This window comes from Telopea speciosissima, unplaced genomic scaffold (assembly GCF_018873765.1).
Source record: "Telopea speciosissima isolate NSW1024214 ecotype Mountain lineage unplaced genomic scaffold, Tspe_v1 Tspe_v1.0748, whole genome shotgun sequence".
Taxonomy (NCBI): domain Eukaryota; kingdom Viridiplantae; phylum Streptophyta; class Magnoliopsida; order Proteales; family Proteaceae; genus Telopea; species Telopea speciosissima.
The window spans coordinates 4,466-15,032 of record NW_025318084.1 but is presented as its reverse complement, the minus strand read 5'-3'; the positions used below and the strand labels follow the sequence as shown (position 1 = coordinate 15,032).

The window sequence follows — 10,567 nt, the reverse complement described above, 5'->3', positions numbered from 1 at the left end:
TCTCTATCATCGAAAAAAAAATAAAATAGCACCATGCGTTTTTCCCCCCCTAAAAACATGGGAAGACCTTACTTGAATAGGATCTGTTATATAGGTTGGTATTTTCATATCCTTCAACTTTGTGGTAAAAAGTAACATTGTGATCAAAGTTGTCGTGGTATATAGGAGACCCAAGGCGTTGAAGGGGACTGGACACAAGGCGAAACTAATAAGGCGATGAAGGTGTCCAAGGCATGATCAACTAGGCTTTAAAATTATATTTAAGGTTTAAAACACTGAATCGGGTACAGATCAGTCTCTAGGAGACCCAAGGCGATCAAGGTGTCCAAGGCGTCACCTAGGTTTTACAATTGAAGTTAAGGTTTAAAAAACTGAATCAGGTACAGATCAGTCTCCATCGATTCTGATTTCAATCAGTCGGGAATCAATCAGACTTTCCTAACTCGGTCAGACTCAGTACACATGGAATTTGGGGAAATGCAATCGGCCCCAGTTGATTCCGAGTCAAATTGGCCTATTTGGCTGATTCAAAATCCAATTATTAAAACATAGATTATGATTGAACCAAAATGATAGGAAACTGTAGGAGGAGCTGAGGAGCCAACAGCATCTTAAACAATGGAACCTAAGTGCTTTATGAGTAACAGTTAAGAAGTAGACAATAATTCTGTATAGTACTACCAAATCATCAACTGATAAAAATAAAATCACCAATCTCTGTGTAATGGTAGATAGAAAGGTTATTTCCCACCATGAATGAGAGAGCAAAGACAAGGTTTATTACAGTTTCGGCATGTCAAGACCTCTTCTTACTGTCTTAAGTAGCAAATAACAAAGAAAATAAACCTTTTGCACTCAACGAATTACAAAAAGAAATACACTATACTTTTAAGAAGACAATCTGTCTCGATTATATGGAGTAGTATAATCTATATTAGGACCAACAGGAATTATACCATATAGGTTAATAGTAGGATGACTTCCATAGTAGTGTCCCTTGATATGCTCCATGTTAACAGTGGTACTCATGCCGGAAATTTGAAAAATATCTTTGATGTAATTGAACAGATTTGGGTATTGACATAGCTAATTTTTGTTGCATTTGAAGTAAACAGTATAAACCTGTTGCTCACAAAATTTGAACAGTAAGGTATCAACACAGCCTGACTCAGATTCATGAAAGTGTAATTTTATGATTTGACAACTATACAGAGCTATCTCATTGTAATAAGAGATTTTGCTAAATAATTAAGACACTATAAGTGTCCCTGGTAAAAATAGCAATACAAATCAAACATTTGAGTCTAACTTCGATAACGAATCTTCATACCTCATCAAATCTTATAAGAGTGACAAACAACCAATGTCAGCTTCAGTAAGTGTCTTCCCACATAAATAACGCTGCTTGCTGAGTATCTCCTCACATTTGTCCATTGCTTCATGTAATTTTACCACAGCCTTCAAAATTAGAAGAAAGGCATACATAATGTTAGTAAGATAACATATACTAAAGACCTAAGTAGAAGAAATATACTGAGATACTTCAATATAGCATGAGTTACCTCGTCATATGCTGCTTGCTTGGTAGCAAACCCACACTTATAAACACCACTGTTTATCCAATCATATACCATTTCATTAGTCTCATCTTTGGGATTGTAAGTGAGTAGGATAAAGGTCCAAACTGGCATTCTCTGCTATATCATTGAATTCAGTGTTCAGCATACGAAGAATCTCAGAACTCTCATTGCTCACAATTGTTTTCAATTTCTTATCCCATAAAACCTGTTGGACAGGAAAATAATGTAACAACATTAACAAAGTGCAGAAAATAAACCATAGAAAAAAAATAACAAAGGGGTATACATACAGGAACAGTATATTTTCCAGAATAGTTTGCACTAGCAAGCTCATAAAGTTCTCTGATATTTTTCATCCCATTCAATGGATCGGGTTCAGCACCTGGTACTTCTGTGCTTGAAGAAGGAAAGACCCATCGCATATGATCATCAGTGTCCTTTGTTCTTCCCCATTTGGTTTGAACAGACTATACAAAGCATACACACAAATCAGATGTAATACGGTAAGAGACGGAAAGGTTCCAAGACCCGAGAAGATAATTTGAGGTATGACTTACAGTGACATTGATGGCTTTCTGAAGTCTTACATATATATATATATATATAAGAAATGCACCTTGAGGCCCAGGGACAAGCATATGATATGTACAGATGTTATCTCCAGACTCAGCAGGAAATGGAGAGGATGGGTCCTTGGAGATAAAATTGCGGAATGTTGATGGACTAGGGTTGAAAGCATATCTCATCTAGCTCTGAATAAGCCATTCAAATAGTACCCTAAACAACAAATACTAAGACATTCAGTATTACCAGATACAGAGAAAAGAGTGCACTCCAGAACTGGGGCTTTTCACTCCTCAGAACAAGGAACAACTACTAAAATAACCACAAAAGACAAAGTTCACAATGAACTTCAAATATCAATAATATATGTTACAACCTACATACTTCCCTTATCCCTAACAATCTAGCCATAAAAGAATCGAGTCCCTTCTCATAATCTTAAAATGGCAGTAAATCATAAGAACCCAGAACAAAACGCTGTTGGAAACTCAAAGTTTCAAGCTCAAACCCTTGTAATATGCTTCAATTAAGCACATTCTGCCTGACAATTATTTTGATGCATTTCAGTATATCTAAAGATGTTATTCGAACTGTTTAATTTGGTTGACCCCATGATATTGCATCTTTCCCGATTAATTCTATAACTAAACTCAATGATTGCCTTGTTTGGTTCTCTTCTTCCCTATACCGATAAGAAATTGATTCTGTGCTCGATGAAATACAAGTCCATTTTGATGAAGAAAATGAAACCTATTTCACAAAAGAGAGAAAAAAAAAAGATTCAATGAGACAGAAATTGTCTGTTAAAGAATAAAAGAACTTTCATCATAGAAGAAAATGAAAACCCCTTGAAAGGGATTTCCTTTTCCTCTACGTTAATGCAAAAAACAACAACCAAAGCCCTCCATGGTGACTACCAAATGATTCATCAAAATGTGGAAAACGAGAACTAATTAAAAGCAACACAGTTAGTTTCATTCAATGTTGATCCATGTCCAAAAGCCATGACCTTCCTCTCCCAAAAAATTACATGCATCTCTCTAAAACTACTTCACTGCAATATGTCGAACAGATCAATAACAGTAACATAGGGGGGAGATGAAAACTGTTAAGTGGATCTGAATTAGAACTCTATGCTTGGATGATTAATTCATCCCAAGCACCTTCTTATTTATAAGAATAATAGAATAGTAAAATATGTACATGACCAATGTGGGACTAAACCACACAATACAAAACTAATTAAATAACAAAGAAAAGGTCCAGAATACCCCCACGGTATTCTGGCCATATATCTAACACTCCCCCTCAAGTTGGAGCATATATATCATGCATGCCCAACTTGACTAAGATAGGATGAAACAGCTTGCTACTCAGTCCCTTAGTGAACACATCAGCCAGTTGATCAGTAGACTTCACAAAAGGAACACAAATGAGGCCGGCCTCAAGCTTCTCCTTGATGAAATGTCGGTCAACCTCCACGTGTTTAGTACGATCATGCTGGACAGGGTTATGAGCAATGCTAATGGCTGCTTTATTGTCACAATAAAGCATCATGGGAAGATGGACAGCAACACCGATATCCTGTAATAATCCTCTAAGCCACAGAAGTTCACAAATTCCTTGGGCCATCGCACGAAACTCGGCTTCAGCACTGGACCTGGCCACAACATTCTGCTTCTTGCTACGCCATGTGACAAGGTTCCCACCAACAAAGGAACAGTAACCAGAGATAGATTTCCTGTCAGGAGAACCAGCCCAATCGGCATCAGTATAGGCTTCAATCTTAAGGTGACCCGTGGGAGATAGAAGGATTCCCTTTCCTGGAGCAGACTTCAAATACCTCAAAATACGACGGACTGCATCCATATGAGAGGAATAGGGATCATGCATGAATTGGCTCACCAAACTCACAGCAACTGCAATGTCAGGTCGTGTGTGAGAAAGGTAGATTAACTTGCCCACTAACCGCTGATAAATACCCTTGTCAACAGGCTCACCCTCTTTCTCCCTAAGTTTTTTAGTAGCTTCCATAGGAGTATCTGAAGGATGACAGCCTAGCAGCCCTGTGTCAGTCAATAGATCAAGGACATATTTTCTTTGAGAAAGAAAGATGCCCTTTGAAGAGCGAGCAACTTCTATCCCTAGAAAATATTTCAGAGGACCAAGATCTTTGACCTCAAACTCACGGCCAAGGAGGAGCTTCAAATCCCTGATAGCATCGCCATCATTACCAGTGACCACAATATCATCCACATAGACTATGAGAAGAGTTACCTTGTCACCAACTCGTCTGATAAACAAAGTGTGATCAGCATTACTCTGCCTATAACCTGCTGAAATCATAGCCTTGTGAAATCGCCAAACCATGCCCTAGGGTAGCCTTTCAGCCCATAAGTGCACGCTTGGGCCTGCAGACCTTGCCTGGTCCTGTCATCGAGAAATCCTCGGTGGAATGTCCATATAGACCTCCTCCTCAAGCTCCCCATGGAGGAAGGCATTCTTGACATCTAACGTAAGATCCCACCCAAGATTTATAGCAAGATAATAGCACCGGACAGTTGAAGCCGCACGCGTGCAAAGGTCTCCGATAGTCAACTCCATAAGTTTGAGTGAACCCTTTGCAACCGGACGTGCCTTATATCGATCCACGAACCATCGCCTTCGTTTGACCACGAAGACCCATCTACATCCAACTGGTTTCTTTCCGGAGGAAGAGTCACAAGCTCCCATGTATTATTTTTATGTAGTGCTCTCATTTCTTCCAACATTCTTGCCTTCCACTTTCCATCTGTAGATGCTTCTGCCAAGTTTTAGGAATCGAAACGAAAAAGAGAAGATACAAAAGCACGAAAAGATGGAGAAAGAGAGCTATAAGAAACAACACGAGATATGGGACGTAAAGTACAAGTCCTAGTACCTTTGCGGTGAGCAATAGGTAGGTCGGAAGAAGAGGGATTACCAGGAGATGGAGGATCTGGATCCGGAGCCGCGATTGGATGGGTATTGGTGCTAAAGGGATTCGAATCGCCTCTGTTGGTTCTGCCTTGTGTAGGTGAGTATGTTGGAATTGTCAATTCTCTTCGAAATGCACCAATAGTTCTCTGACGGGTGAGTCGCTCCCCCTGAATAGGAACATTAACAACACTATTTTCTATGGTCTCCCCCTGTAAAGGATTCCCATTAGGTGAGGGAGGAACAGCCGGAGGAGGTTGGACATCATCCAAAGGAGGTTGGGCATCAGTCAAAGGAGGCTGGGCAGCAGCCGTGGGTGCCGTCCAAGGAGGCTGGACAGCAGCCAGAGGAACCTCTAGTGGAGGAATCTCAAAGGGCACATCTTCACTAGAACTCTCCCCTTGAAGAGGTGGTGAAGAATAATAAGAAAGGGCCTCATGGAAAACAACATCCATACTCACCAAGGTACGACGGGAAGGGGGATGGTAACACTTATAACCTTTCTCGGGTGGAGAATAACCCAAGAAAATACAACGGAGCCCACGAGGCTCAAGCTTACTGGAGATCTGGTATCCCTAAAGATAACACACACACCCAAATACTTTGGGAGGGACAATAAAGGAGGAATGGCCCAAGAAATATCGAGGGGTACGGGAATTAAGAACCCGAGAAGGGAGCCTATTGATGAGATAGGCGGCAGTGAGAACCGCATCCCCCCAATATTGAGAAGGAACATTCCTCCCAAACATCAAAGCCCGGGCCATTTCCAACAAATGGCGGTTTTTCCTTTCGCCACACCATTCAGGCGGGGTATCAACACAACTAGTTTGGTGAATGATGCCATGATCAGCCAAATATTTTTGAAATTGTGATTCATAAACTCGGTTCCATTATCACTTCTCAATATTTGGAGAGTAGCCTGGAATTGAGTTTGAATCATCTTATGAAAATGCTTAAAACATGAGAAAACCTGATTTTTAGTGTGCAAAAGATATACCCAAGTGTTTCGAGAATGACAATCAATAAAAGAGACAAACCAGCGATGACCAGAAATAGAGGGCTTGCGACTAGGGCCCCAAACATTAGAATGTACCAAATGAAAACAAGAAGAACTCCTTTTATTTGAAATAGGATAATTTGAACGTGTCTGTTTGGCCAGAACACAAGCCTCACAAAAAAAGTCATCCTTAGTATGTAGGGTGACCAAATGAGGAAATAAATGAGCTAAAATTCGAAAGGGGGTGACTAACCGAGAGTGCCATCGGTAAAGTTCAAGAGACCAGGAGTTCGATGCAGCGGAGAAGGCAATGGTGGTGGAGAGAAGCGACCGTCATCAGCAGTCATAGCCACCATGCACTTTACCCAATCCAATCGTCTTCCCAGATGCCGATCCTCAAACACACAATGAGATGGAAAAAAGTGACTTTGCGATTAAGATCACGAGTAATACTACTAATGGAAAGAAGGTTAGTAGTAAAATTAGGAATATGTAAAACAGAAGACAGGGAAGAGAGGAAGTGCAATTGATGAGTCCTTTTCCGGATATTAAGAAAGGGACCCATCACCACTTGACCTTATCTTTCCGATGGGAGAATATCGTAAACAGGTAGAGGAACCGGTCATATGATCCGTAGCTCCGGAATCCATGATCCAAGGATGGGAAGCCACAGAGGCACAATGACCTACAAATGGAATACCTGACCGGGCAAAGTGAACCTGAAGGAGCCGAGGAATTGGCGAGGCGATGTAGTAGAGCGGCAGCACAGTGAAGTCCCGAGCATACGTAGGAGGGCCTGTAGATCATCCCGGATAGACCACCGTCGATGCAGCAGGAGTTGCGATATGATCTCGATCCTGATGGGCCTTGGTCTTTGTCTTTATCTTTGTCTTGGCACCCTTTTAGCTTCAAAATCAGCCGGTTTCCCATGAAGTTTCGGCCTTCTCCTTGGTGTGGTAAGGTTTGTGACATGCTCACAAACAACGAGACCTATAGTAGAATCACCAAGAGAAGCAATGCCACTAGGTGCAGGGAGTGTCAGGGGCAGCGGCCTGGAGAGGCGATCTGTCACGATAATAGGAGGGTGCAACATGGCAGCCCTACGGTTTTCTTCGAGAGGAGACTAGGGCATATGACTTTGTTAGTGTGGGAAAAGGCATGACCCAACACTTGAACCCGAATCTGATCATACTCCACATTTAATCCTGCCAAGAAATCATAAACCCTGATTTTGTCCATGTGTTGCTTATAAGAAGTAATATCTGCAGCGTTTACTTGGGTGAAAATCGGAAAAATGGTCCAATTGCTGCCAAAGGCGCTGCCAAGGTAGCATAGTATTTGGAGACTATCAATTCTCCCTGAGTAGTGTGAAGGACCTTCTTCCGATTTCATATACCTGGGCATCATTGCCAAGTGTCCATAAGTCTCCTTCGAAGCAGCCCAAATTTCCGAGGTCAGTATCAAGGAGAAGAAAATTGTGTTGTAGATCCGTAACCATAGAACCAATCAAGTAGGACATAAGAACTCTATTGTTGGCAAGCCACTTGTCTTGAGCAGCCCCAACCTCGTAGGCATAGGAGTGGATCCCCTAATATGACCCAGATAGGCCACGGCCAAATAGCAAAGGAGGCGGACCTGACCAAAGTAGGTAATTGGTGCCATCCAACTTGATTGGATTTGGAGAGAAAGTATGATACTACTGTTTGCTGTTTCCATCACCAACATAAGTAGCAATCGAATCCACAGAGTCACCCATGGAGACAGTAAAGAATCCCAAATCGGAGAAGAGGGCTATTGTGAAGAGAAAACCAAGAACACCTCCAAGTTAAGGGCTGAAACAAGGATGAAAGCCTTCTAATAATGAAGGAATAAGTGTCTCCAAGAATCAGCAACAGAGCCAGAGAAAACCTTGAGATCGATATTTTCGTGGTTTTGAAAAAACCACTGAAATTGCTGAAATCGATAAGATGATGTGAGGCCTGAAAAATGACTGTATGAGGCTGAAATTGCAGGCGAAGGACACTTGAACAGATGTGAAGCACTCCTCAAAAATCAGAATTAATCGATAAGTGGAACCCCAAGATCGACAATTGTCAAGGTTTTGAAAAAAAACCCTGAAAGTGTGAAGAGATATCGATCTTAAGAACTTGATGTAGCTTGATGTAGGTGCTGGAATACTGATCTGCCGCAGGTCTGAAGCTCCAATATAGTGAACAAAATCCTTGTAATATAATGTGAATCTGTCCAATGAAGGCTTAAGTCTTCAATATTCGCAGCAAAGGAGGGCAGCACCTTATCGATCAATTCTTCATATCATGAAGTGAGGTAACAAGGGAGGGCAGCAGCTGGATCAATAGATCACCTCATCAGTGCTGCCCTATGGGACAAAGAAGAACAATGCAAAACAGAGGAAAGAAGAGGAGAGAAGAGAACAGGAGAGAGATCGAGAATTAGAGAAGGGGAGGGAATCGTGGATGGTTCTAATTCATAACCAGCTCTGATACCATGTTAAGTGGATCTGAATTAGAACTCTATGCTTGGATGATTAATTCATCCCAAGCACCTTCTTATTTATAAGAATAATACAATAGTAAAATATGTACATGAGCAATGTGGGACTAAACCACATAATACAAAACTAATTAAATAACAAAGAAAAGGTCCATAATACCCCCACGGTATTCTGGCCATATATCTAACAAAAACCTTTACAACATCAATTAAGTCAATTTGACAGAAAATCTCACTCTCCCGCCGCCCTTATGAAGATTGACATCCACAAAGCTTTTGACTCTCTTAGATGGGACTTCATTTGTGAAGTACTTTCCCAGATGGGCCCCTTTCATTCGTTGGATTTTCACTTGCATCTCCTCCCCTTCCTCTGTTATTGTCAATGGCTCTCTTGCCGTTTTTTTCAACTCTAAAGTCGGAATTCGTCAAGGTTGCCCCCTCTCCCCTTTCCTTTTCTCTTTGGCCCTTAAAATCCTTTCGCGAAGTATCCAAGCCAAAACTAACCTTCACCTCATTTCCCCCATTCCTAAATGCAAAAAGCTTAACCTTACTCATCTGGCTTTTGCGGATGACCTTATGATCTTCTCCAAAGCTTCCCCCTCCTCCATCTCGACCATCTTGTCCTCCCTCCACCTCTTCGAGAGTCTCTCTGGCCTTCGAATTAATCTTCTTAAATCCAAACTCTTTCTCTCTGGTGTCTCGGATTCTGACAGAGATACCCTCCTCCGCCTCACTGGGTTTTCCCTGGGCTACCTCCCAGTGAAATATCTTGGCCTCCCCCTCATTCCTGCTAGGCTCTCCAGCCACCATTGCACCCCCATGCTGGACAATTTCCGCAAGGGCCTTCAACTCCAGAAAGGCCATCTCCTCTCCTTTGCGGCCAGGCTGGAATGCATCCGTTCGGTCCTCCAATCTTCCTACATTGGTGTGGCATCTTTGGCCTTCCTAAAGCCACCATCAGAGCTATGGAATCCCTTTTCTGTGGCTTCCTCCGGAAAGGACAGGAAACCTCTCACTCTATCAGCTGGAAATCCATCTGCCTCCCCAAATCTGAAGGAGGCCTTGGAATTCGCCATATCCACAACTCCAACACTGCAGGTATTCTGAAGTTGATTTGGAAAATCTCTTCTAAGCACGACTCCATTTGGGTCCATTGGGTCTATTCCAACCTCTCAAAAAGGATTCTATCTGGACTGCTCCCATCCCTTCGGATTCCTCTTAGGTCTAGCGCAAGATCCTCCTCCTTTGCCCTTTGGCCCTTAGAGCCACCTCCTTCTCTATCGCGGATGGGTCCTCAATCTCCCTCTGGCTCGACCCCTGGCACCCCAATAGTGTCCTGTATAACTTTCTTGGTGCAAGAGCAGTTTATGCCTCCGGCATTCCCAAGTCCGCTCCTCTTTCCGTTATCAGATCCTAGGGAACTTGGACCCCCCTCCCCTTTCCCCCCACCCTCTCCCGGATATGGAACTCCCTCCCCCCCAACCCACGCGGACAAGACCATTTGGCTCCCCTCTCCTAATGGCCTCTTTAGCTTCAGTTCTGCCTGGAATCTAGTTAGACCCCAAGTCCTGTCTGTCATTTGGCACAAGATTGTCTGGTTTAAAGGTCACATTCCTCGTCACAGCTTCCTTGCCCGGAGGACCCTCAACCAGTGCCTCCCAACCCAAGATTTCCTTTTACACAGAAGAATCCCAGTTTCCCCCTCTTGTATCTTTTGTTGGACTGGCCATGAAGACATTGGACACCTTTTCTTTGACTGCCCTTTCTCTTCTACCATTTGGAAAAAAACCCTTTCATTTATTTGGCCTCGCAGAAGGAGACCCCTCCCCTTTGCCAGAGAGTGGTTATGGTTGGACATGATTTTCCCTGGGCACACTATCTACGACACTATAGGCAAGCTTGCGTTTGGTGCGGTCCTGTATCACATTTGGATGGAAAGGAACCTTCGGAGATGGACCTC

At 42.6% G+C, this 10,567-nt stretch overlaps 1 pseudogene; it reads right to left on the bottom strand.

The window, feature by feature from the left end:
• Positions 1 to 688: 688 nt before the first annotated feature.
• LOC122648309 lies at positions 689 to 2,345 on the bottom strand (annotated as a pseudogene).
• Between the last annotated feature and the right edge of the window lie 8,222 nt (positions 2,346 to 10,567).